Source organism: Sylvia atricapilla, chromosome 1 (assembly GCF_009819655.1).
Source record: "Sylvia atricapilla isolate bSylAtr1 chromosome 1, bSylAtr1.pri, whole genome shotgun sequence".
Lineage (NCBI taxonomy): Eukaryota > Metazoa > Chordata > Aves > Passeriformes > Sylviidae > Sylvia > Sylvia atricapilla.
Genome location: NC_089140.1, coordinates 85,296,105 through 85,322,663, shown reverse-complemented (window position 1 = coordinate 85,322,663; position 26,559 = coordinate 85,296,105). Strand labels below are relative to the sequence as shown.

Sequence of the window (26,559 nt, the reverse complement as noted above, 5' to 3'; positions counted from 1 at the left end):
TTGTTGATACATTTAGTGTGGCAGCCAAACTTTCTGTCTGGCTGAGCTAACTTTCTATGTGTGCTTCAGTGAGGATCAGAAACATGAAGAGATAAATATTGTGAGAAAAAAAATTAAACTATCCGACTGTATGTTCTTAATATGCACATGGCTTTCTAGACATTCTAGAGGGTGGTTGATATTTGACATCCTCCTAAAAGGGGTCAAATGTTTATACAGGAAGGGAAGTAATGAATATATTCACAGCATGCAATGCTTTTTTGTTTGTTTTGGGTTTTTTATAACCAGCATAAGTCATAAATAATGTGTTCCTTTACTTTTTGAGTTTCTAGTTATCATAAATAGTAGTACCTGAAGGGTATTGTAGTTTAGCTGTAGCAGAGCATTGAGACTCATGTAGGTCTCAACAAACATGGTGCAGCATAATGAATGACTAGTGTTTCCAAATCTTGATTTGATCATTTATGTAACTCCTAAATTGCACTCTCTTACTGCAGCATTATTTATTTATATTGTGTTAGTAACTGAGCTGAAAGTTGGACAGGGATCACCAGAGACCTTTTCTAGTTTGCTCTATTCACTGTACCATGGTTTCCAGCTAACAGTCCCGCATGTTACTGAGACCTAAGCACATTGCAGATGAATTTTTGGGCCAGGCTGATAAGCTGTAGATGATCTCTTCTGTGGGAGCAGCTGTGAGGGAATGTAGTCGTTCTGGAAATCTGGAATTCTTAATACAGAAATTGGACCCCTGCTAGAAGCAAACAAATAACTAGATATTCTGAAAAGAAAGAAAAAAAGTAGAGGCATTTCACATGACATTAGTCCTTGCTTTCTGGTTACATACTTGCAGCAAAAGTAGAAGTTTTTTACAAAATACATTTTTTAATTTCTTTTTTTAAATAAGGATTGCTTTCTAGTTCACTTTGACAAAATATTTTTGTTTAGAACTCATAGGACAATTAACTAATGTTCTATTTTTACTGGCCTCGGCGCTTTGTGTGGTTTAGGCAGTCCCCTGTCATTTTTCAAGCCATTTTTGCAGCTCTTCAAGATATGTCTCCTAGAAAAACGAGATTAGGGGAAGTTGTGCATAGGTTAAATTTTTTAGTATATTTTTCAGTGCTAAGTCTCTCTCTTGGGTCTGTAAGTAAACTTTATGTTGTGATGGTTGTGTTGTGTCAGATCTATAGCTTTCATTCAGTGTTGAACAAGTAAATGACCTGAACCAAACCCAAGAATAAAAAGACACTTGCAAGCTATAATGATTTTTATAAATATCTAGCATAATTGGACAGTGATAAAGGCAAGTAGATCTTATTTCACACTATCTTACATCAAAATCCCCCAGTTGTTTTCTTGTTTTAGTTTGCTATTTCTGAAACAAGTTTTTGTTTTGACATACACTCTCTAAAATGTTCTCTCTCCTATTTAGTTATGTCTTTAACTACCATAGCTTCAAAATTTTTAAGAAATACCCTGCTTATAGGTCCCAGACTCTGTTAGTTTGGACGACTTGTTACACAGCAGACATTTCAAGAATAAATTGCATTTTTGACTTTGGAGCAATGGAGCAAGATTTCCAAAGATGTTTACACATCTTTAGTGAGTAAGATTTTTTCAGTTTAAAATTTAAAAAAAAAAAAAAGTGGTCTGGTTACAGCAGATTAATCTTATATGTTCTTATTACTTCAATCAGTGCTGTACTACTTCACCAATGCTTATTCTGACCTATATGAGATGATACCTGACCTTTTCATATTTCATGAGATACTGTTTAACAAGACCATTTGTCATAGTAATATCTAAATTATTATGAGATATATAAGTTAAATTTCCATACTAATAATTTAGAGTAGTCATGTTTTAAAGCAGATGAGAATCTCATTTTATTTCACCTAGAAGCTTGGAAACATATTGACTATTAACTTAATTATTTTTAAGAGCAAGAGGAAATCTTATGGTAAAATGAAGTGTAATACAATTTGCAGTCACACTAAGAGTTTGTGGTCTATAACTTTTATTTTTATGCTTTGAGCTGAAGCTGAAGTCGTATTTTTGGCTTAGTCCATTTACAGCATTTCATGTAGCACACTTCAAGAGTACATAGTCTCACAAATACAGAAGAAGGGTGTGCACTTAACTTGACAGACTGCTTCCATGAGCCATTTCTCTTATGAAAAAAACCAGATCATGTCATCTTGCAAAGTACAATGTCAATGCCTGAAAAAGAGGATAACACATAGCAGTTGTTTTCGTATAGCTAGGTCTGTTTCTTTGTGCACAAGATGGCAGGTTTTGTTTTGCACTGCTGAGCTTGTCAGAAAATGTGGAGTGTTTTATTTCATGAACTTGATACTTAAAATTTTCTTTGGTGCTATTTTGTCCTATATAATTTTGAAGGCCGGAGAGGTTAACTACTCCTACATAGTAATTCTCTTGTCACCTGTTTTTATCTGTCTACAAAAGACCAATATGGTAAACTGATTTTTTTTTCTTTTTTATTGGCTAATTATTGGTTATTTCCAGTTATTGGTTATCTACAGTTATCTACAGTGCAATGTCTTTGGAATCTTCCTCAAACAAATTATATTGAGAGACATAAATTATTCTGCCAGAGTGGCATGATCTGCGGCATTGTAGGCACCTATATGCCTGCCAGGTTTTGGAATGTCTCTTGAACTTCATGTTTGGTTTTCTATTCTTTGCACCTATTTACTTTTAATTCTGGAAAACTCCTTATTGTCTCTGAAGAATTCTCTCACCAGAGTCTGCCAGATCTTGTAAATTTTATAGTAGGGTAATAATTAATTGATAGTCTTCAAAAATAAGGAGGAACAGAAAAAAAACCACAAATGTGATTTTTTTAGTTTGTTGGAGGAGAAGGCTAATTCTGTTTTAAATTATTGCTGACTTCATGTGCATGGAGATGAACACACATGAAAACACATAATTTTTATCCTATATGCCTATAGGGGTCAAACTAAACACAGGCTTTTCTTGCAATAGCAATGAGCATTTCTACTATTTATTATATAGCCATTGTGTCTGTCAAAAGAAGACACCTTGGAAGCTGGTGCCTTCAAAAATCCCAATAGATGGTATTTTTGCAGCCTTTCCAAAACAAAGGAAAAAAACTTCACATTAAGTGGCATACTTGACAGTATTGAATTTCTAAATCAATATCCAAGTTATAAAAAACATTTTTATGGTTTGGGAACACAGCAGATTTTCTGGGTTTGGGTGAGAGACTTTTACTGTCACTTGAATTTATCAGTTCAGAAGCACTGAGAACCAATGGTACCTTTTATATTTTATTAGCTGAACAAATATGAAGTAGTGTTGTAGCACCACTTTGAACCAGGTACAATCCACTGAGAACCCAAAGCTTGGGTTTAGTACCACTGGATTCAATGCAGCTATCAGTATTTACAGCAAACATAAGATTTAGTTTCCGCTGAATTCCCTATAAGAGCTTCACTCTCAAAAAAATTTACAATCTCTCTACAGGAAAGGAAATTTTTAGTTCTCTCATTGTGCTTACTTTTCTTCAAATTGCTTTTCAAGTACCTGGAAGATTATGTACTTACACTGCACAAGGACCATTCTTAAAAATAAGTAACATAATTATCTTGTTAATCAGACAGAGGGGTTTTTTTCCCTTATTTTCATACTAGCTGATTTTTTTTCTTCCAAGTCAAATTTCTGCTTCCATCTCTGCATAAAAAGTCTTGTTTTGTCTCCTATAAGGGCACAGCAGCCATAGGCACACTTGCAAGGTTGATTTAAGGCCCCATTTTCTAGGAGGAAATGAGCTGGATTCAGTAAGTAAGTAATTCTTAGAAGTTATTTGAGATAAATGTTTACTTTTTACATGCATCTTTTGAACACCAGATGAGCAGCTGTACATCCCAACAGATGTGGAGGGGTAGTGGGCAATACTGCTGACAACACAGTGTTTTCAGGTTCAGAGAGGCAGAACATATCCATCCTTGGGAGCTTATGCAGCTGGCCACCTCCCAAGGCCAGATTGAGATCTTATTACGTGACACTGCTTTGGACAGTAGAGATTTATTTAAAAATGCTGCCAAGGGGAAATATGTCAAAAGCACTTCTCTTCTGCCTCAGGATGACAGCTGCAAATTGATATCTGGATCTTCCACCAGCTGTTTGGAGCTCTCTGGCCTTTCTGTGTGAGAGGGTCACACTGGGCACACATGTTCCTTTCTGACCTTAAAATTAATGGACTCTAGAGGTGAAATAAAAGGTTCAGTCTAAGGAAAGCAGGGTTTGGTTCAAGTCAGATAATCCATGTTGCAAGTATATGTTAGAGAAAAACAGCTCATCTTGAGTGAGTTTGAAAATAGAATAGAATAGCTACTAATAGCTAATAGTTTTTTTCACCAGGTATGCCTTTCATCACTGGGTAAGATAGCATACTTGATAAAGATATTTGGGAGAGTAAAAGGAGTCGAAATGTGGTGCTCTTGGTGCACTTCCCCACTTCTCTTGAAAATTTAGTTTTATTAACTAATAGTCCAGGTGTTGTTATTTAGGGCTTGAATATCTTATCTTCATTGTTAACCTTTCTTTCAGTGATTTGAGTTTGATTTTTTTGTTGTTTGTTTTGTTTGTTTGTTTGGTTGGTTTGTTTTGGTTTTTTTTTTTACCTCACAGAATCCTGAGAGTTCCTTGAGTAATGCATTTTTCAGTTTGAAAGTCAAATACCAGTCAGTAAAAATATTAGGGCTCAGGAGAATCCTACAGGGAATTACTTAAAATTGAGATAGGAAAGGTGGCATGGTTTTCCCTTAGACAAAGATCTTTTGCTACTTGAAATTGTATTTAGGTAAGCTTATGTCTTTAATGTTAAGACTACCACAACACACTTTTTCTGTAGTGCTGTTTGAAAGAAACTAACTGCCAGAATGAAATGTTTCTCTATCTTCAAAACCTTAGTCTCTGTATGTTAAAGTTGAATTCACAAATAGGCTTAGTTCTCCTGAAGCTGAACTTCTTGATTAATTTTCTATTTATTAAAAAATTTAGCCATTTCTCCTGGGACCCAAATGTACCATTCTTCCAGCATAATTTATTATATTGTTGTAGTTATCAGAAAAGCCATGGAGCCTGGCACAGAAATCTGGCATGTTGCCAGTGTTTGTTAGCAATTCAGTTTCACAATTTCATATGTGCTAAACTAAGGTGAAATTGCACTTTTGACAGAATTGGATTCTTTGGAATTTTTAGAGCTTTCATTTAAGAAAAAGAAATGAGAAAAATAGAGGTTGTGAGTATATGTCCAAGTTTTCTTTTATTTAGGGCTTGACTATTTTATCTTCAGTATTAATCTTTCCTTCAGTGATTGTAGTGGAGTGTTTGATCATATTCAGAGAGAGAATTTTAAACCAGCTGTCCTCCTTAGGTGATGTTATTGACAAGACTCTTTCTGACCTATTAGGACCAGCATTTAAACACAGAGTATAAAATCAAATGGGATTTAAAAAATTTTAATAGGGTTTACACAACAGTTGTTGATTATTTGTATCTTTAATTACTTCTCTCCATTTCTAAATATCAGCTTATGTGCACTCAGACAAAAAAAAGTCAGATTTATTAGTCCAGATTCCTATGGGAGAGAGGTTGGAATTTTCACTGGAAGTTTGGAATTATCTCTGGCTTCACTGTTTGCAAGATCTGGACAGGGTCATTTTCTCCTTCCTGCAATCTTCCAAACATATTCTCCTCAATCTTCTTTTACCCCTTTACGGAGGCTTCATTAGATCAGCTGTCTCCAGTCAGGGATTCATTTCTGCTGGAAATTTTGACACTGATGGCCAACCGATGCAAAAGTTTGGATATTGTCTTTTCCTTCTGTCTCTTCATTTTTATGCTATTTAGAAGTTGGATATGTCAAAAATTTAAAATTTGTACTAGATCCTTTTGAGAAATTAAACAATTATAAAATTATATCATAATGCATTTTATCAAGGCTAGAGTAAAAATAATTTATGTTACTGAAATTTTGTTTGAGGCACTAAATTAATTATCTTAATATAAAAATAATAGAAGTAATATGATAAAACAACAAGCAACTAACATGAATGTGAATAATTTTGTCATTTCTGAGACAAAATATTTAAAATTTTCCACTGAAAATGTAATCCGAAGTATCATTTTCCTCTGAGGTGTTTCTTCAGAGAAACAGTACTTTTTGGTAAAAATCTGTCCATTGGAAAATAATGAGGCTAGATATGCCCTGAAAATTTTTTAAGAATGGCTTCTTCATGTAGATAGTGCAATTCAAGATGACTTTGTCATACATAGTTGGTCCTCCCCAGGTTTGGATTCCAGGCAGTTATTTCAAACCTGTTGATGTGCATGAACAGACTCCTACTAATTTCAAAGATAAAGAGAAGAAATTGAATCTCACACTAAATTTAGGAGCCCACTTCTCTTGATTGAATTAAGCTCTCTCACTTCTGCTAATTCTTGTGAACTCCTAAGTAATTCTTAAAGCATTTTTTCAGAAATGTAAAGTGTTTTATGTGACTCCCTGCTGTGCTTCTATGTCTTGAAAAACAACACAAAAAAGTCAAAACGCATTAGTAGTTAGAGGTTGCTAACTTTCAGTGATCAAAAGAAAGAGAAGAAAGGAGGTAATTTTTTGAGCCAAGGGAATAATCAGATCTGAGAAGAAGGTATTATAGATCTACCTGTATATAGGGCCCTCAGCAGTGACTTGAACATGTTACTTCAGATGTAACACTACTAATTTAATCTTTGGTTTCTCAATGGTCAACAAGGTCCTTTCCATTCCGTCAAATAATTTGAATATGCTAAATTGTATCAGAGGCATTATAAGGGTTAGAAATGGGTCAGGTACTGAATTGACTAGAGTTAAACTTTACATTAATTTGTCCTCTCCAGTAGCTGCGTTAAAGGTCTTCTTGTTTCCTCTTTTCAAATATAAGAAAAATTGAAATATTGGTTTCAGGATTGTTTGATGATTTGCTAGTTGTTTGTGTTTATTTTTCATTGTTTATGACTATTTTGTAAGGGATGTTGGGAATCTTAATAGCAAAAAAATTTTTCTAGAATGTGTATATTTAATATAGGGTATCTTCCCTGAAGTGTCTTCATCTGTTATTGAAAAATTTACCATTTATGTAACACTGGATCAATTTTGCAATGAAATATCCATGCCATATATGATCCCAATAAGGGAGGAAAATAATTTCAGAGGCATCTATAATTTAATTTATTTTGCCTAAGTTTCTAGGATGTCAGACTCTGAAAAAATGATTCAAATTCTTATACTAAATATCTATTGTTATTTTAACTGTTTCAGTATCTGCTCAGATTTCATCTGCCTTATTAGAAGAATGTGAATCTCCTGTAGCTCCTTGCTCAGACCTGTTGTGATTTTGGGTACCCTTGGATTCTGGAAAGAAACACTGCATGTCTGTGGTTAGTCACTGTGTCACACTGTGTTATTTCCTGAGAGGAGATGCTGATAGATTGCTTGAAGAGATATTCTACTCATGAAATTGTTGTGAGCACTGCACCATCACATGAAACGACAGGGAAAAAAAGTACTTTGGTGTTCAACACCTCAAAGATAGAGCTAAGAGATTGCATTTTCTTTTTTTAATGTGTTTCCTGAATTACACTTCTCTGAGGAAATTAGTAATCAAATAAGCAATTTTCATAATTTTGCTTGCAGGAGATAGTAGCACATTTTTACCAACGTATGCCTACTTAGTACTCAGTAAGTATTTTGTATTCAGTGAGGCTGACATCTAGAAGCTGTATGAGGCCTGGTTAGAAATGCTCAGCTACTTTGGGATTTTAAAACTACTTTTCCTCTGATCTCAACCATAGTTGCCCTCTCTCTGGCCTCAGGAGGAAATTCACACAAAAAATCGAGACTGAATGGATTTACATAATGTTTCTAAGGTCTGAGCAACATGTTACATCGCTGTTAGGTTTTTCCTTCGTCCCCATGTGCCCAGTGACTTTTTCAAAGTGACAATTATTGATTCATTTTCCAAATTGGTAAAAGTAGGTTCAGTTGATTTGAGTATTATAGATTAGGGATTTAACAGCTACAGGATTTAGATATGCATTGCTGGAATGAAACTCCTTATAATAGAAGTATCAGGAATAAATTAATTCTTACTGTGAAAATGTAGCATATATTTGAACCAGTATCTAGGCAAAACATTTATGTGTTTTCAGGGCATGTAACAGGGTTATTAGTTAGTGGAAATAGGAACGATTACAATAACACATGGAGATGTATGCAGTGTTTGATTAAGAGAATCTGGGAAATCAGGGCCCTAGTATCCATTTGACAAGCTCTACCTTGTTCTATTCAGTTCCCTTCTTAATTATTGATATTTATAATCAGAAGTTCTCTGGTCTCATAAAGACCTTGCTGGTGCATGGAACATATCTTCATGAATTCTGGTGTAATGAAATTAATTAGAACATAGCATCATGCTGCTGGTCACCTTTGTAAGCAATTACTTAATGCCTTGAAATATAATTGCAGACATTATGCCATTACTCATGGCAGATTACATAAAGCTAAGAAGGCAGATGGTCTGTGAGATATTTGACAAAGCACAGCCCTGAAGTTTGAGAAATACATCTTATTAGAATTTATTTTCTTTTTTTTTTTATTTTAATTTCAATTATATACATTCTTACATAATTATGTTCAGTATTCACTTCTTTAAAAACATTTTTTCTGCCCTAAACTTCTTTTTTTTCTGCAGGCAACTTGCTTTGCTTCATAAATTAAAATATTCAAAAAACTGTTTTGATCCTGTATCTAATTAACACCTTTTGTTTGTTTCAGAGGGCAGCCATACACTTTGGCTTGTCTAAGCAAATATTCAAACAGAAGTAAAAATGTAGCTTACTATTGTTTTTTCATTGAAGCTGATATCTCTGCCTCTGCCTCTAGGTACTGTGAGTGGTTAACTTATTTTTTTGTCCTTGTTTGTCTTCACTTTTATTTACACATTAAATAGGTTTATGATGAGACAGCATTTATGGTAATTAGAGACCCATCAAAAATATGTTCTTGGCTTACTTCCAGTTACTGTTGATGGTCTGACTTTAAGCTACATCCTGACTACTTGCATACACTTTCTCTAAATACATACTCATGCCTCTGAGAATCACATTTATTTACATACAGTTATTTCTAAATTTTTGCAGAAACACCTTCACCTTTTGCATTTGCTTTATTTACTTTGATTTTGATAAATTTTTTGGTGAAGTCTCTTATTCATTCTGTTGTTTAGAATGTTGTCTAGAACACTAGGCTATACATCAAAACTGAACAAATCCAAGAGTTATTTTGAAGAACACATGGTTTTGAATAGTTTATTCCCAAGAAATGATTAAATATATTTAAGTTCAGAATGTCTTCACTGTACTTCAGTTAATGAAAATTCACTGTCAGCATTCCATTTCTCTCAAAACTTAGAGTTAGCTGAACATTTGGTTTTCGTAATAGTTTGCTTTAACTTAGCAGAAATATCTTCTTATTTTGGTTTCTCTGAGCAAATAGATTTCACTTTTCTTTATGGATTATGTAGTTTCCCTTTCTGACCTTTTTATTTTTAGTCTATGCCTACTATATATACATGGCTGGACTTAAGGATTTTAGAAGTCATTTTAAACCTTGATGATTTCCTATAATTCTATTTGTACTTCATTCAGATTGTTATTTGCTGAAATTGTTGTTTCTTTTTAAGGAGTAAATTTAGGTGTTTATTTCTACATCTGTGCTTACATCCAAAAAGTAATAAAAATAGTTCCTAGTATGCAGAAGACCAGCTATCATAGAGATAAACCTAGAAAATTCCTGTATTTTCCCTTTTCCTATCTGAAGAACCTTTATTTTGCATTCACTCGTTTTTTTCTGAGAATACCCTTATCTATCTTGACTACTGTTGACCCCTTATGAATTTCTCCAGCCATCATCTTCTATGTAGCTGTCTTTTCCTAATTTTCTTTTTCAAGTTCCTCTTTATTGCCTCAACCTGCCTCTAGCATAGTCCAGCAAAGGTCCACAGAGAAAGAAAAGTGAGCTTCAAATCATCGTCTTATTTTTCACCCAGCATATGCACATTAGATAATCATATAGTCCACTTGTATTAAGGCCAGATGAGAGAAAAAAAAAAAAAAAAGTTGCAGATCTTGATAGTAATGTTGCAAGACATTGTAGCTTCAGAGAAGCACTACTAGTGAACATTTGTCTGTTTTTGATATAGAATTTTAGCCAGTATTAATATTAATGCAGCCCCAAAGAGCCTCCTAAACAGAACTTTCATTTAGTAACTTTACAATATCAGAACAGATTTTTAAAGATCTTAGAAGAACCAGTGAACAAAAACAGGACGGACATTAATTTAGTCAGGAGACAATACAATATGATGCTATTACACCAACTCACAGTAAATCTGAGCAGTTAAAAGCAAACCTGTCTGAACCTGGAAAAAACTCCTCTGACTTAGAGCTTGGAACTCTGAAATTGCACTGGGCTTGTTTTTCAGAGTGACTAGGATAATAAATCTCTTTCTGCAGAGTTAATAACAGCTGGGACAATGAAGGTACAACTAGTCATGAATATGGGATGCCCAAGAAGTTGGATCTAGATGGCCTTGAGATTTTATTAATGAAATGAATCATCAGTCACAGCTGAATTTGATGGAGTGTTTGCAAAACAATCAGGTTTTCTTAGCAGCACAGTCTTTCTCTAACTTTCCCCTATCATAGACTCTTTTCCATGGATCCAGAGGTACTTGGTTGATTCAATTCCATGGATTTTAAATGACCACGTGTTATGTCTCAGCAGTTCAGCCATCTTACAAGTGTAGGAGCTCTGGAGGTTTTTCCGCACTCAGAATGTGACCAGTACTGGACTTGTTGATTTGAATACAGATCTCAGTGCAATGAATCACACCTCAGTTATTATAACTTACTCCACATGGAGAGTGGGAAATCTGTGTTGATTGCACATTGCAAGATGTCAGTGAGACACCCTTGTTTTGCTTTCTTCCTGTGTCTTATAACTTCGCTCTTACAAGAGAGCAGAGAGCTAATAATAAAAATATGTCGATTTAAGTGTTCTTTCACTGAAATAACCAATGAAATAACCAATGAAATAACCAGATGGTTTTTGCTGGGAGAGATCATCCATCAAAAAGAAGTTTCCCAGAAAACCAAAGCATCAGATTGGAAAAGATCATGTGAAATACAGGGCTTATCCTAAGGTGATGAAAACTATTAAATGCTGAATTATTAATATTATCTAACATCTTCACTAACTTATCAGGATCCATTTTTATTTCCATTGCTCTTCAATGTCTCTTTTCTGAGAAACTGCATTTCCTGGTGGTTAGGTACTCTTTTCTAACTCCTGATTTTTAGTCTGGGTATATGAATTTTTTCACATAGTAATAGTGTCTCTAAATACAAGTAACTGCTTTCTCAATTTTCTCATACTTACCTGTTTGATATATCTCTAGTCATTAATAATATCTCCTCTGAATCTTCTTTGTGGCCTCAAATAACTCAGCCAATTTGTAGACATCACTTTTTAGATATCACCTTTCTTCTTCGATTAACCCTTCTTTTGCCCTTGCTAATAACTATTTCAGTTTGAAAAAAGCAAACAGAATATGTGTGACTGAATATGTGTGAAAAAAATGTGTGATTTGACTTGCATCTAATATTTTAGGTAAGGCTTAACGAGCATTTTTTTAATGGTATTAATAGCTTCCCATATTTATTAATTTCATAATTTTATGTCTTTTTTTCCTGGTCACATCACACTGATGACTTACAATCAACAGGGGATTAATTAATCCAAGACCTGCTTCTAATGAATATTATTCTTCTTTCCGTGTAGTGTGATGATAATAGAAACTCTTGTTTTGAATCTGCTTATTTTTTTCTCAACTCTTTTAATTTCATATATTTTTTGGTATTGCAGTCTTCAAGGTAAATAATTTTTCTAAATTATATGTCTACCCCTCTGGGTTGAAAATCTTTCCATGCGTATATTGCCAGAGTATATAGTTCATTAATGCTAATGTGTACTGCATAGCAATAAATTTTTTATTTGTCTGAGGATCTTCAACAGTAATTTTCAGAAGTCCAGAATCACCTGGAAAAAGTAATCTCTTAGCCAGAAACTAAAAAAATCTAATGATGGGGAATATTATGCTGCATTTCAGAGTCTGAAATAGATTTACATTATCTCAAGTTTAGAAGAGGGAGAAATGTGAAGAAGTTCACACACTGTGTAACAAAGGAAGGAAAATATGTTTATGTTGTGAATATATGTATATAAAATCAATTGGACTTTGTTTCCTAAATGAGGAGTAGGATAACCTTCATGCCAGTTCTTTTGCTATGTTTGTTATTATACATGCTATATTTGCCTATTCCTGTGTAGCTGTACTAGAACTACAAAATCCATGTATTAACTGGAATTGTGGAGGAGAGGCAAGAGTCAGAGAACCATGTAGAAAGTCTTCATTTCAAGAATGAAGTATTTTACTGTGAGACTCCAAATGCCAACAAATGACAAGATGTAGTGTCTGCTTGCACATGACAGCTAACTCCCATTCCTGCCCTTTCTTGAAGTACCATCCATCTTTTTCCTCCTGTGATCCATTGATTCTTTGCCTACAGTCTTTTTCTTCCATCAGCTGGTGACTTTAATGTCTCTTTGCCTAAAACTCTGCTTGATGCAAGTGTTATCACAAGGAGTAGACAATAAAGTGGAAGAATATTACTGCTGCACTAGTGGTAAATTGGCAGAGTCTTACTTTTTTTTTCTGGTTTTATTTAAAAAGTCTCCATAAATTTCTTTTCCAGTTTTTAAAACTGCATAAATTAGGAAAATAATTTATGTTTTCTATCCTTCATAGTTACCTTATTTCTGAAACAAAGTCAAAATTCTTCCCTGTAGCATACAAGAGAGCATTTATATTTTTTTGCGTTCTTCTCTTGCTCTATGGTTTCCAAATTAGTCACGAGTCCTCTTCTGCTAACTCTTAGTAGCATGGAACCCTGTTACTTATGGCTTGCTTCTTTTTCCAAATCCAGACTGGGAGCTATAATGAATGGGGAAAACTTGACCCTGTAGGATAGGAAGAGTTATTTTTAGGCTTGGTTTCTTTTTCTTTTTTTTTTTTTTTTTTTTTTTTTTTTGTTTGTTTGTTTGTTTGTTTGTTTGTTGCGGTTTTTGGTGGGTTTGTTTGTTTTTGTTTTTGTTTTTGTTTTGCTTTGTTTGTTTGTTTCAGCATACCTGCCTCTCTAAGAAATTTCTACTATCAGGAAAACCACAATGCTAAGCTAAGAGTTATTCCTCAAGGCAGTTTGTCAAACTTATGCCTTTATGATTGTCATCTTGTCACTGGATGCTAGAGTGTTCCCAATGTTGTATCTTGAACAATACGTGTATTTGGCATTTCAATTTGTCATTTTTGTGAACGAGCCCTTTCCAGGCAAAAGAAGGGGAGGGAAAGTCTCACTTTCCTTCTTTTCAGTAAAGAGCAGTTGTAATACTAAATTATGCAAGGGGCACACCAGATGGACTGTGGAGAATGCCTTAGGAGTGCATGCAATAAGAATAACACAATTAATAATTAATAGCTGCACTGGACTGGGTCCAGTGCTTTTTTTTTTTTTTTTTTTTTTTTTTTTTTTTTTTTTTTTTTTTTTTTTTTTTTTTTTTTTTGGTTTGGTTTCTTTGGGTTTTTTGTGGCTGATGAAGCTCTTATTTTGCTTTAGCTGAGCCGTTCAAAGTTTACTCCTTGAGACTTTAAAATCTGACATTATAAGCTTGATTTCTGAAGCTGCTGCAGAAGCCTGCAAGCATCCCTGGTGCACAGACTGGAAGTGATAGGCATGTAGGGGAATACTGCAAGTTTCAATACTCTTGTTTCTTGAGCTGTGTTTTAATATTATGCCAGACAATTCTGTAAGCACTATGGGAGATTTGTCTTCTGCAAATCTGACTCTTGTCCAAGCAACACTGGTTCCTAAGAAGACCTAAACGTCATTTTATATTTTTCTCCATATTTGTAGCTGTTATAATGATTTTGCCTTTCCAGAGTCTCTGATAGCTTGTACATTTCTGCTTATACCTGAAGATTTCTGTTGAGAGTGTAAGACTTTCAGTGGAAGACTAAGAGAGGAAGGGTCATTCTTTTTAACTTCTGGAATTTGTGTGACATAATTTGGTTCTAGTCTCTTTTTTTGCTCAGTCTGTTTGGGCTTCTAAAGTAGTTAGCTATAAAGCTATTAAGAGACAAACATGAAGCATAAAGAGATAAAAAGTCCTCACAGGAATACTGATTAAAAAAAAAAAAAAAAAAAAACCAAAAAACAACACAACAAAGCAAAAATCAACAAATAGACAAACACCACCCGATCCCACTCCCTTCCCCACCCCCCAAAAAACCCAACCAAAAAACAAACAAACAAACAAACAAACAAAACCCACTTTGCATTGATTAGCTTAATGGAATCAGTTTGGGGTGAGGATTTTTGTGTGTGCGTGTGTCCTGTCCCTTCAGCTTCTCATTCTTAGTCTGCACTCTGTGATCATTGCTGTCTTCCCTATTTCTCTCCTTCTTAGTGACTTTATAACCTGATTACCAATTTGACCTGTGGTGGAAATGGCCAGTATTTTTTATTTCCATTAATGTCATTACAATAGATGTCCAGGTAAATTAATTTTCCCTCTGAGCAAAAAGATGTAATCCTTATCAGAGAATCCACTTTGGAAAAGAACTTAGAAATGTGCTTATTTACCACTGCTGCTCACAGAATAAAGTTGTTTTTACTACCAATTAAAGAATAATAAACTTTTTTTTTCATATCTTTAGCATTTCCAGTAAAAACTAAGGGTCAGTTTTCTAAATGTCGCAGTGATGTGCTGTTTTAACAAGAATATATTTTGGATAAGGCCTTCCCAACTTGAGCCAAGCACTACAATCCAGAGTGTTTCTAGTTCAATACATATTCACAATGTTCCCTGCAATAATAAGCAACAACAGCAAGGAAGAGCAATTTCTCTTAAAACCTTTTTTTAATTGTTTCACTATAGTAGAATTTACAGTTGTGGTTGGAAGCCTCACCATGCTCTGAAGGTTTTGTTTATAACAATTCATTTGCATCTGTATATGCATCTATTTACACATGGTTGCTTAATATGAAAATAATCTAATCAGGTGTCTAGGCGTAGATAATAATTTTTCTGGTTGCTCAATTCAATACAGTTTTTCTGTGCTGCAATAGACTTCTTCATTGCTGCTTTCAGCCTGTGGGATGCCTGTTGGCACATGCTGCATCACAGCTGCTGAATTACTGCAATCTCAGGTGACTGCTGTGTGCTGTAGCATCATCCAAGTCAAGACATGGCTTTGCCAATTGCTTGAGTCATGCCGTTGATGGGGAGAAAATTTAGGTCCTTTCTTTCTTTCACTGGAGAGACTCTGCCTAGTTAAGTATCACAACATAAATCTGTATTGTGAGCTTTGGATTGAACCTCATCTTCTCTGCGTGCCATTTCTTTAATGTATTTCAGGAATGAAAAAAACCTTCCAATATTACTTTGATAATTTGTGGGTTTGTTTTTGTTTTTTTTTTTCTACATTCTTTTATATAGAATTTATTTGTGTTTTTAATACTAAAGAGATGTATCAAAGTGATATTTCTTCATGTATTAAGATGCTATTTGAAAGTATATATGGGGGAAAATGTCCCATGAACTAGAAAAATTGTATCTGCTAAAAAAATACAGGTTATTTTCTGATATTTTTTCCATACCCACAAGTAAGAAAATATCCTTTCCTTCCTTTCATCTGGCAATTCTAAATGAGTAACAAATCATCTGTGAGATGGTACTAGCAAAAAAGTAGGGGGCTTGCATTATTTTGAGGTAGATAAAGTAAATTTTTCCTCCATGTTGTAATCCGAAAAATATGTTAGAATTTCCAGTCTGCTTCTAACTTTTAAACAATTAATGCCACTTTTGAATGTAAGATTAACTATAAGCACAGTAGATATGTACAGTTTGTATTATTTTTCTAGTGCAATTTCAAAGGTGCCTGAGAGAATTAAGAATTTGGTTCTTACGGAGAGCAAAGGAAATTAGGATGCTCTTTAAAGGAGTTAAGGGACCTTTTGAAAATGTAGCATAATATCCTTGCAGACTGTGAGAGTCTAATGCTTTGTATTGATTTTAATAAGAGAGAAATAGCCCAGAAAACTGAATATTAAGATTTCTGATAAACTTTACTATGCATCGAGAAAAAAAGCATGTTCTTTTCTACAAGGCTTCTTTTGTTTTGGAATTGAAACAGACTTCTCTATGGAAAGCAGATTTGATAATGGTTGATTTCCTATAATTCTCCAAGTCCCTGGTACTTAATTACCCAGCTGAGCTAATTCTGCAGTATTTCTCTCCTCTGAAAGAATTAATTCTTCTACCTAGATGCCTTTTCCACGTAAATTTTGGCAACTTAATGATTTTGATATCTCAGTTATTTTCATCAGTTTTGATTGAAAGTAGAGATTTGAGAGATAGATATATGAAGGTCCTAAGGCTCATTCCCTTTGGAGACCAGGTTAAGAAAACTAGCTAGAATGAACAGAGGAATTGGAAAAGATAATAGTAAGGAATGAAATAACATGGGTTTCCAACATAAAGTCTTGAAATTTCAAGAGCACACATGACCTAATACATACTTGCTAGAACTGGGTTTTTTTGTTGTTTGTTTGTTTTGTTTTTTTTTAATCAGTAATATTATTCCCTTATGGCTAGATATGTAATACATTTTTCCTTGGTATCTTTATTTTCCCCTGTTCCATGAATTTAAGATTGAAAATAATATGGAATATTTCAGCATTGGCTGTTATTTTACTTAGGGAATTTGCCTGAGTAATAATGACATGTTTTTGTGTTTTGCCATATATTATCTATATGGAGACTTAGTATATAAAGAAGGATAAAGAGTAGGCAGCTTAAATTTATGGTTTATGAATGATACTTTGGAATGAGTTAGCTAATTTTTCTTACCCTGGGAATTGATATTATTCTGCTACACTACCATCAACCTATGAAATAGAAAAATTAAGTTATATTTTTTATCTAATAACTAATTCGTATATTTTCTAGGTAGTTTCTGGTTTTTTTTACACTTTCATTTTATCTTGACAAGTACATTTTGAATGGTAAGAAGGAATTATTTTGTTTCATCCCTCTCCTCCCCTCCACTAATCCATGGAAATCTCAAGGGAAGGTTTATCCTTCATAGGTTCCTTTTACCAGTGTCACTGAATCACCATTTTCAAAATAGTGACATGATAGTAGTCTGCTGGAAAGCAGTTCAGAGGGCCCAGTGACTAAAAGTGAGCTCTAGAGAGTTCAAAGCATTTCAGAGAAAGCATGGATTTGACAAATACACTGTGTGCAAAAAAACAGGTTGTAGTGGTTTGAAAGCAAAACCCGTGAAAGACTCCAAGTCAGAAATACAATTTAATAGGAAGAAAAAAAAAGTAAAATAAAATAAATGCAATAATACAGAAGACCACTCACAGAGTCAGAATACAACTTGACACCCTGTTGGTAAGGGTGTTGGAAACAGTCCAAAAGTAAGCCCTCCTGGAGTGGCAGATGTGGTCCTGTTGGAAGCAGAGATGGTCTGGCAGAGAACAGGTCCAGAGATGGATCTGGTCTTCCTTCAGGAGTCCCATGGGAACACTGGATGTCTGGTGACACTTGTGTCTACTTTTTATCTAGGTGGAAATGGTTTGGCTCCTCCTCCCTGGGCAGAGCGTCTTACAATAGGATGATGTGTCATGTCATTGGTGGGCTTTAATGGCCCATTAACAGAAGATATTCTCACAGGGGTAGAGGAAGACTGAACAGAGATAAGAAACAATGCCCCACTCAGTTTTACCAGCTGGTTTGTTTATCAGAAAGGCAGCCACCCCTCCCTCCTGGAGTTACAACAGATAAAGGGAAAAAACCCTCCCCAACTGGGTGTCAACATATGGAATAGAATAAACATATTTTTCGTTACGTAACCCAAGACACAGGTAAGAAAAAAAGTTCAAGAATAATTAAGGACATTTCTTTCATCCATGAAAATATCCAGAAGAGCTCCTTGTCTTAAAAAATCTTTCCGCTTCAAAAGTGAAACCCTGTGTTAAATGAAAGTACATCTGGTCAATAGTTTCTTCTTCCAAGTAAAGAATGATGGTGAAGACAATACAGAAGACCAAGTTCTTTCCTAATTATTCATGAGCAAGGAAGAGATGTCCACCACTGAGTTTAATGTTTGACTTAGACTTCATACAGGGACAGATAAGAGATTATCTCAACTGAATGTCTCCTGTTCTGCTACTTTCAGATTTGCTTTTGACATTTTTAAGTATAGAGGTAATTGAATTGCACAATCACTTGCCAACCCTCACTCAGAGTTGTTGCCTAATCATACTAAAACTAATGACATTAATAATAGAAATATTTAAGTTATGAACATAGGAATGGTAACAAATACAAAATCTATCATCTGGTTCCAGTCCAGTTTCATACTTCCATGATATTCTCCTTTGTAATCATTAGTCTGTTAATATATATCACTTTTCTGGAGAAGGTATGCAAGGTAACTACCTAGGGACTGTGTCTATGTGGCACATCAGCTGAGAAATTGTATATATCAACTCCTTAGAGTGACAGCATACATGAGGCCTAGGTGTGGAACATGGCATATTTTCATAGGTGTGAAAAATTCCACACAGATTAAGATGTTCCTCATCTCTCACTGGTAGGAATATTTGGAAGTGCTGGAAGAAACTAGAAAGAATCTTTTTTTAAGCGTTACTTTTATATGGTCAAGCTGTCCATCAATAATCAGCCATACAGTTCCCTGGCTACTTGTAAGTTAGTCATAGTATTATAAGAATGTAACTTCCAATTAGAAAAAGAAGCAATTTGAAGGAAAGCACCTTGCTACTGAGGAATACAGTGGTGATGCTGCTATTTAGGCAGATGGTACCTATGCTTAAATAGTTAAGTTCTTGAACTACTTTTCAAACTAAGTTCTGAGTTAAATGTTAAGGGTATTAAATCTTGACAGGAAGGACTGCATATTGACAACTCCTGCTGAGCTGTAACTAATGATATGAAACCTCTCTTTTTGTATCTCTCATTTGACTGTGCATTCACTTCTCTAAAAATATTACCTTTAAAAGATTTCAATTTCTGTAGAATATATTTCTATTTATAATACACTTTGGGAACATACATTTACTCATCTAGGGCTTCTACATGGACTCTGTTGAATGATTGCATTTATCTTGGCTTAAATTTAAGGTAAAAATTCAGAATGGAATACTCTGCTGTAGTCATAAGTAGGACATCTCAGATAAATGCTAGATGCACACAACATTACATTATCATTTATTAAAATAATAATAATAATAATAAATTATTTTCTGGCTTGTTCTGTGGATAAATCATAACTCTGTTTTTCCTGAGAAGAGTAAAGCTTTTGATCTTTATCAGACTATTACTGAACACTTTTGTATTGTGCCTAGGTACCAGTATATTTGTTTATTATAGATTTTATTACATTTAAATAGTCAGCAAATTCATCTGGAAATAAATTTAAGCATTTTGATGCTGTTCTAGATGTAAATAAATACCAATGAAATATTCATTTTATATAGGAGATACTGAAGGCATGAATCATTATCATATAAACTGCCTCATTTTCAACATATTAAAATGAAAAATATATTTGCTTGGATAAAGTACTGTACTTCATATAAGTAATTGTTAGAGAAATAGAGAATTTCAAAGCAGGAGTTAGTAAAATAATAGAGCATCTTTAAATCCCCTTTTGGCTTGGTGGATTGAATCTACTGATGAGCAGAATATTAAGGCTTTTTCTGAAAATAACTGAAACTTACTTGTGAAAAATGTTTATGATTTTTTTTTTTTTTTGCCAGCACAAATTTTTCAGCACGACATAAATGTTAATATATGAAAAAACAGGCAGAGGTAATCACGATGGTATAAAAGGAAGAGGTTGTCAATGATTGTTCAATCCTGAAGAGATATTTTTATTTGACTGAGCTCTCTATAGGTCAGTATCCACTACAAAAGTTGACTTGGGCTTACTGGCAGGAGACATGGAAATGTAGAATAGGTCTGAAGCTATATCCACCTATTGAGATTTGGTATCTGTGTATATGCAGGATCCAAAAATATTCCCATGGGTAGAGACTGAAACCCTTAATTTCAATGTATTCTGAACAATCATGTTTTACATTTCATGATGAAATTGTCTGGAAAACTGACAGTTCCTCATGGTAGACATATAATTGGGGTGTTGATAAGAAACCCGTGTTTTGGCTGTCACAGCATTTGCATTAAGCAGCAAGGCTTTTCCCCATTCAAGTTCAGCTCCAGGTGAGCCATAGTTTGGGAGGAGACACAGCCTGGACAGCTAACAAATCGACAAAAGAACATTCCATGCCATATGACATCACGTTTATCCGTAAAAGCTTGAGGAGAGGAGGAGGAGAAAGCAGAGGATGCTTGTGGTTATGATACTGGTCTTAACAAGCAACAATTATGTGTGCTGAGGACTTGATTTCTCAGGAAGTGGGTGCACAACCACCTGCTAGGGGGGAGTGTTTTGCTTCTGCAAACATCTTTTGATTTTCTGCACTTTGGCCACAATAACCCCCTGCTGTATTATAGGCTGGGAACGGAGTGGCTGGACAGTGCCCAGGAGGAAAGGGACTTGGGAACTCTAGTCAGCAGTCAGCTGAACATGAGCCAGCAGTGTGCCCTGGTGGCCAAGAAGGCCAATGGCTCCTGGCCTGGATCAGGAATGGGGTGGCCAGCAGGAGCAGGGAGCTCATTCTTCCCCTGTACTCAGCACCCCTGTACTTCCCCTGTGCTGAGGCCACACCTCGAGTGCTGTGTCCAGTTCTGGCCCCTTAGTTTAGGGAGGACATTAAGATGCTTGAATGTGTACAGAGGAGGGCAACAAAGCTGGTGAAGGGCTTGGAGAAAATGCCATATGGAGAACGACCGAGGGAGCTGGGGTTGTTTAGCCTGGAGAAAAGGAGACTCAGAGGTGACCTCATCACTCTCTACAACTTCCTGAAGGGTGGTTCCAGTCAGGTGAGGGTTGGTCTCTTTCTCCGGACAGCAACTGACAGAACGACAGGACGCAGTCTTAAGTTGCATCAAGGGAAATATAGGTTGGATATTAGGAAGAAGTTTTTCACAGAAAAAGTGATTAAATACTGGAATAGTCAGCCCAGGGAGGTGGTGGAGTCACCATCCCTGTATGTGTTTAAAAAAAGACTGGATGTGACACTCTGTGCCATGGTTTAGTAGAGATGTTAGGGCTAGGTTTTACTCAATGATCTTGAAGGTCATGTCCAATCTACACATCCTGTGATTCTGTGATTAATCTGTCATTATTTCAACTTGAAGTTTTCTTGCTTTCCATCTGTTATTGCCTTGTCTAATGAAAGAAGTCAGTGAGCAAGAGGCAGGGCAGGGGTTTAGCTGCGGGCAGGAGTCAACCCACCATACCTAGTTTCAAGTCCATTATGCCAGGATTCTTTGTTCATTTTGTGCAATGACTGTTTAAATATAAATTTTTAAAAAATTATTCTGAATAAAGACTAGAACCAGAATACCCTTAGCTACCCTTTTTTGTGTCATGGACATCAGGCTATTGAATAATTCTCTGTCTTGTGAAAAGTTGTCTGTTGCATTTCTATACATATTTTTCTTTAGGAGAGAAAGTAAGGAGTTTTAATGCATGCTGCAGAATAGTGAAAAGAAACTGACTTAAACTGACACCGAGATGTGATTCTGGCAATGACCCCCTTTGTGTGCCACCCAGGGGTTTTTGTAGCATCCAGTAAAGCTCTGGCTTAATGAGTGATGCAGCCAGCTTCCTTTGCATTTCCTCTTGAGGCAGAGTGGCACTCCAGGCTGATGCCAGAAGAATATACTCTATCCCTTCTGAGTTTCAGCTGGAGAGCTTCTTATCCTGATAAAGGGCAAAAAAGGAAATAAAATTTTCATTATACATAAGTCACTCACAAAGTTTGGGCTTTTAGGGAACCACACAGTTGAATTGCAATAAATAAGAATGTTTTTTATATAAAATATAAAAATAATTTCAAATTATTTTTGCCTTTAGTTACTAAAAACTAATATTCAAGATAAATCATGTGAGCATTGTTGCCCTATTATAGACGAGAATTTTAAAGTACATAAATCACAGATTTACTTGCTTTAATTTAACCTTAAAAAGAATAATTCTTGTTTCACTTGAATCTAGAATAAGAGGGATTTTCTTATAACTCTTCTATTTCTACTGTATTTAATTCTTCTCTTACCAAAAATCCTCTTGTTTTTAGAAGTTACATTATTTTTTCATTTTAGTGACATTCTCTTGAAAAGCAAATGCTAATAAAAAGAGGTAGCTATTATTCTTAGTTATTTCCCTCAGTCAGGGGTACTTACTGTACATTAATAATAGATATTTGCATCTTGAATAAGGAATCATTGGCAAAAATAAATGTATCCAAGAGACACATATGCAATGCTAATTGACAACTGTGTACACAAAGAGCTGCCATTTATTTTATTACAGTCAAACATAACCTTTGTAAATGTCAGCTTTGTGTTTGTTGACCAGCATTTTAATTTAGACATATTGTTCCTCCTTTTAAGTGATTATTATTTCATTCCTTTCCAGCACATGGTTCATTCTCATTAGTTGCCATTGCCTATTTTGTGATTCTTTTGAAAGTAAATTATGGGGTTTTTATGGGGCAAATTATGGAAAAACAAAACCAAAAAAACCCTCCAAGCAAACAAACAGCAAAACAAAATGGAAAAATTGTCTCTTTCAATTTTATGGTGAATGCAGAAGATAAAACAATTTTAGCATTTATTTAAAGTCTAAAATAAACCTTACCAATAAAGAGAGAATTGTGTTAGTACCAAATTGCCTTAACAACATAGAACTAGAGAACAAAGACTTACAAAGTGGGCATTTCAAACTTTTACTGGTGTCTGCAAAGCCTGACTCAGGAAAGGTGACAGATGTGAACAGGTTCATGTTGTTCAGACCTGTCAGAGTCTCTATGAACTTTAATGAATTCTTTGTTAGTACAGAATGAAATTTCACTACAAGTGAGATGATATGCCTCACAGCTGTTAATTGTGGCTTCTTGATCCCAAATCTCCTGTCACTGGAAAATTTATCAGAGGGAATTAAAAAAAAAAAAAAAAAAAAAAAAAAAAAAAAAAAAAAAAAGATAATGTAACTTCCAGAACTCAAGGACCCTTTACAGTTCTTACTGGCAAGCTCTCCTCTTGCTCTTAATGGTGGTGGTGTGATTTGGAAACAGCATTCTCCAGTTTAGTGCCTCACTCCACCAAAACTCTCCCAAGTCAGACGCCACCTGCTTGCTTCTCTCCCCACTTCACTGAAAGACCTAAAACACAGAGATTATGGATTGAGATTAAAAACAACAATGGAAACTGGAAACAACAATGCCATAAGTAAATGAACAGTAACAGAAATAATACTAATAACAACTGAGTACAAAAGAGAGAGTGATGCACATGCAAAATGCTCACCAAGCCGAGACAATGAACAATGAGTGGGTGGACCCTAGATCTACCATGTTTTCTCATGACCAGGGAAACCAGGCACATTCTTCGATGATCATGATGTAAGATGGTGACAACACAATGTCTTGGCCATGTCCACACAGCTCCAGGTTCTGCCCTCTCACAGCTACTCCAAAAAATTAACCCTATCTTTGGCCAAAACTAGGACTACAGGGCATCATTTATTTTTCCCAGAGGGGGAGCAACTTGTAGAATGTTTAGGACATTTACTATTTCCCGTTTTCACAGGGAAAACATATATTAAGAGCTTTTGTGCAATATAGTAGAAACTCAAAGGGAAACAGACCCCTCCTATGTTTTGCAAATTGTTCAGGCAAAATGCTGTTTGCTGTCATGCAGAACAGCCATTGAATTTTAGGAGGTATTGCAGGATATTGTTTTGTTACTCTACATTTATGAGATGAAATTTTTGTGTTCCTTCTTAACTTCTGTGTGACAGAGTGAAGCAAAGAATCTCTATTATTCATATTTAAAAATGAATACATTGTATTCCATATTCTAGAGCTTAAAAGATAAGCCATGAGAAAAGGAATTTCTTCAAGATTTAGATTGTAATTGGTTATTTTCTGGTCAGATGATAATTTGAATTTCACGAAAGCCATCTTTTAGAACCAAGTAAAATTGAAGATGAGGCTGAGTCTATCAGTCTGAAGATAATAAGCTCAAATTTCAAATGAAACACTTTTGTTATGAAAATATGTTATCCTTTTTGTCATTTTCTGATACACTGAATATGGTTTAGATTTTTTTTAAAAAGACATACAGATAAAACAACTTCTGCTTTACTTCTGAGAATTTCATTAAGTCTGATTGACATTTTAGCTGGAAATGTTGTAAGTATTGAACAAAACCCATAGACTAAAATTCAACATCTTTAGAGGGGCCAGAAATGCTTTTGAAACACATTGGCATTTAATCTTATAGGAGAACAAACTGTCAAGGTTACATGCTGTTCACTACTCAGTAGCATGTAGTCAACAAGGCAAGGTATGGAGAGTAGATCTTAGGTTCACTTAACTCACTCTTAAATAGTATCTCGAGGGTTCTAAAACTACAACTGTGTTCAAGATAACTCTTGCCAAAAGCTGAGAATAAGTAGTGAGTGGAGGATTACTTCTTTTTAATTTTTTCCCTAGGCATGAACCCTTAACTGTGCTTGGAGAGAGGATGGAGGGTTAGAAGGATCCTTTGAAAGGCTGTGCTGGTGCTCTCTGGACAATTTAATTTTGTTATAGAGACTGCTAACAATTTTAAAAATTAAATGGCAAGAAAAATAATATAACAATAATGACTAATGATTTTTTCCTAACATGATTGAGAAGTTTTAGTAAGTAGAAGTTGTAGTAACAAATGCTAGAACTTCCAGTAAGGCGGCAATATTTGTTTTATGAATTGCATTATTTACTGCAAAATATACTAAATATTTCAGCACATTGTTTCTAAAAGTTGGAAAATAACATTATTGTTTGCGGCTTGCTACTCCATGGTATAAAAAGTTAAATCATTTATGGGATAAGATTTTGAAAAGCATTGTTTCAAAAAGCTCCTATTTCCAAATGCTTCTCTGTTGATTAATACTGGGGGTCATACAGGCTTTGGAAATACTGTTTTCAAAAGCCTTAACACCAGAAAGTGAACACAAATTATAAAACAAATTATGAACACCATTATACAAACTAAAGTGAAAATTATTTTTTTTACTCTGTAGTTATTTCTCACACATGGAACACATCCACCCACACAGCACAACTACATTCTATCTCCATCCAATCAAGCTGTTTCTCTTCAGCCTTTAGCAAAAGGGAAGATGATAACATATATTTTTCTATTTAAAAATGTTAGAATGTTGCTCAATTACAACAGAACTAAACTTCACTGAAGCATTTAAATAGGCAGGAGATGGTAATGACAAGTCACAATGAAACATTTTGTTGCTTAATTTTGCAAACAGCTTTTAATTTTACATATTCAATACCATTTTTCAAAATGTGGCCAGTACATGAAAACCTTAAAATCTGAAATCTGCACTGAAATTATTGTAAATTACTCTAGATGATAAACATTGCAGAAACTGGGAGAATACAAATGCATTTGAATTGTGCTGTAAAAGAAATATTGTTGTAGCTATGGAAGTATAAAAATGTAAGAAAGGAAAAATGTATGCAGAGCAATAATATGATTCAATTATTTAATATCTAATCTGCTTTGTCAGACCATGATACCACTGAAGGTGGTGATAGGGAATGAGATAAAGCCAGCATGCTCTGGGTTCTGACTGTCTTCTATCAAGTCCAAACAGAGGTCACAAAATGCAACCTAGATATCACATCGACACAATGTTTTGTTTAATTTTGTGAACCCACATTGCCCTAATTTCTATTAATTTTTTCACCAAACCCAGAACAAAAGCTGAATGATGTAAAACTGTGTCTTGCCATTTCTTAAGTGCTATAGCTTCCTTTAAGTGTATAATCAAGGTTATGTATTTTTATTATGATTGTATGGTGTGGAAAGTAACTGATTGCATTTGCCAATAACCCGTTGGAAAACAAGGGATCAGAAAGACTCTTCCTGATACGTCAGTAACTGTGCAGCCAGGACAATTTTTTAAAAGATAGGTGTGCCTCACCTTACATAGGTCAATAACCTCACATTAAGCACCATGGTGAAGAGTCATAGGATGCCAGAGGCTGAAGCATGTGAGCGAAAACTTTGTGTTTGCAGCTCAGCTTTTAACTGCAAGCCACTTGCTGTATTGTCATCACTTTTTC

General features: G+C 34.8%; 1 long non-coding RNA gene across 3 annotated transcripts in view; it reads left to right on the top strand.

The window, feature by feature from the left end:
* Nucleotides 1-26,559, top strand: part of LOC136366137 (uncharacterized) — a 1,047,166-nt gene that overhangs the window by 555,202 nt on the left and 465,405 nt on the right. For all 3 annotated transcript variants that reach the window (XR_010744469.1, XR_010744470.1, XR_010744471.1), the window contains exon 2: nt 13,707-13,794. This is a non-coding gene — a long non-coding RNA (uncharacterized lncRNA). The remainder of the gene's footprint in view (nt 1-13,706; nt 13,795-26,559) is intronic.